General features: G+C 31.5%; 1 non-coding gene across 1 annotated transcript; it reads right to left on the bottom strand.

Annotated features, from left to right (window-relative positions):
- Positions 1-2,288: 2,288 nt before the first annotated feature.
- Positions 2,289-2,395, bottom strand: LOC138880557 (small nucleolar RNA R71). The gene has a single exon (XR_011403291.1). It is a non-coding gene; the product is annotated as a small nucleolar RNA R71 (small nucleolar RNA).
- Between the last annotated feature and the right edge of the window lie 269 nt (positions 2,396-2,664).

Raw genomic sequence — 2,664 nt, 5'->3', positions numbered from 1 at the left:
CATGATAAAGAAAATAAAGGAATAAAAGAGAAGCACGAGGCATAATGGCAAAAGAACCACGAGGCATAATGGCAATAGAAGCACGACGCATCATGGCAAAAGAACCACAAGGCATCGTGGCACCTTATGAGATTTGATTTCTATAAATAGGATGTTTGTGTTGAAAGGAATGGATCATACGTACCTAATTAGCAAACTTTTCTCTAGCTTTGGTCTTTACTTCTCTCTTTATATATTTTATTTTATCTTGTAGTCTTTGAATTTTCTAAGAGTGTTGATAGTATTTTAAGAATTTCTTTCTTTGTGAGATTTAAATACTCCATAATGGAGTAATCTCTTTTATTGGGATAGTTGATGAAGCTCGATAGCGTTATAATATTAATCTCAATTTTACAACATGCTTGACTTGAAACTTTCTAATTATATTTCTATATTGTGCTGGAATATTAGTTTTAATTAATTATTATCGCTTCTATCTATTTATTCTCCAAAGTTAATTGTATGTCAATTTTGTAATTCTCACGAAGCAAAATTAATATACGATAACTATTGGGTAAAATAATAGAGTGAGAGTAATTCTTTTTAAGCTATCATTCCAAGTCTGTAATCTTGCTTACTTCCATTCTAATTCTCACGGAGGAGTTGTTGTTGGCAAGATTATTGATTTTTAGTAAAAATTAATCGCAAGAGGTTTTTGCTATCTTTTAGCACAATTCAGGCAAGAAAATTATTTCAGTTTAAACGTCATGAGTCATATATCAATTGATTTACATAACCTCGCAAAGTGTTATTAATTGATTATTTCTCAGTGAGCAAAATATAATTGTATTAGCAATAAACAGTTATTCCTAAGAGAAATACATGTAGAAGCTAAGATTTTATTATTATCACGCTATCGAGTGAATTCAATGATTCCCAACTCTTTTTAAATATAAATCTTCCGAAAGTTATTTTGTTTCAACTTAAGCAATTTAAATTTTCAACAAACAAAACTTCATCAATCTGATTCTCTCAAATAGTAGTAAGAATATTATAAGTTTGTAGCTAGATTCTCCAATCTCTGTGGGACGATATCATAAACTATACTAGAATTTGACAAAGTACGAGTAGCAAAATCTTTTACGCATTGGCCTCGTCAAATTTTTGGCGCCGGTGCCGGGGATTGGCATAAGTCTACTTCAGACTAAATATTTTGTTACTAATTTGGGAACTTACTATTAATATTATTATCTTTGCTATCAATATTTACTAGATATTACTACTATTACTTTTACTATTACAAGTACTAACATCTTATACAAGTGTTATTATCATTTATCCTTCTTATCATCATTATAGCATAGCAGTCACTATTATTAATACTAGTACTACTTGTAACTATATTATATATTAGTATTATATTATTATTCTCCATTGTTAGTTATTGTTACTACTAACTGATTTCGTTTATCATTTTTTTCATAACATCTATTGCTAATTAGTACTAATATAATTACTATTATCATATACTACTACTACTACAACTATTAATAATAATAATAATAATAACAACATTATTATACTACTATTTTTATTTGATCGCTTATTTTTGTAATCTTTGTTGTCCTTGTTATTCATCACTTTCTTTTAATTATTTTCTTCTAAGTACTACTACTACTACCACTTTAGGAATTAAGTTTAGTTTGTTTTTTTAGAATTTTGAGTAGTTTATGACCCGCTATACTATAAAAGAGTTGGTCAATTACGATCCTGAAATTGAAAGATTTCTTCGATTGCGCAGGAAAGGACAAGCATTATCTTCCCAAAGCATAGCTTGTGAAGGTATGGAGAATCAGGAAGTAAAAAATATCAACCCACGCGAAGTACCACCACCAGTACAAATAGAGGATCAATTTGATGAAGTGGCGCCAAGGCCAGCAAACAGAATCCTAAGGGATTATGCTAGACCTGACCGCTTCAACTGTGAATCTAGTGTCAGAAAACCTCCAGTGGCAGCCAACAACTTTGAAATCGGGACTGGCCTGGTTCAAACAATTCAACAGTCTTGCATCTTCACTGGAGATGCAAGTGAAGATCCACACAGTCATTTAATTAAATTTTTGGAACTTGTTGAAATAGCTAAGTATAATGGAGTACCTCCTGAAGCTATCAAGTTAAGGCTATTTCCTTTCTCTTTAAAAGGAGATGCCAAGACTTGGTTGCGAAGTTTGCCACAAGGTTCCATTACCACATGGGATCAAATGACTCAGAAATTTTTAAACAAATATTTTTCCCCTGCTAAAACCACAAAGTTAAGACAAGACATATCTAATTTCTTGCAAACTGACACAGAGTCAGTTTATCAAGCTTGGGAAAGGTTAAAAGCAATGTTAAGAAAATGTCCACACCACGATATTTTTGAACATATGCAATTGTATATTTTTTATCACGGGCTAAAACCCTCTTCTAGAAATGTGATAGATGCAGCTGCAGGAGGTTTAGTAATGGGAAAAACAATAGAGGAAGTGTTGCAATTGTTGAATGAAATTTCTGAGAATGTCATTCAATGGCCATCTGAGCGTATAATTATCAAGAAGGCCGCTACAGTAAATCAGGTTGATGCTTTAAATACACTAACACAACAAATTGTTTATTTGGCACAAAAGTTTGAAACTTTTCAGGTGA

Source organism: Nicotiana sylvestris, chromosome 10 (assembly GCF_000393655.2).
Source record: "Nicotiana sylvestris chromosome 10, ASM39365v2, whole genome shotgun sequence".
Lineage (NCBI taxonomy): Eukaryota > Viridiplantae > Streptophyta > Magnoliopsida > Solanales > Solanaceae > Nicotiana > Nicotiana sylvestris.
This window is presented reverse-complemented; position numbering and strand designations above follow the sequence as displayed.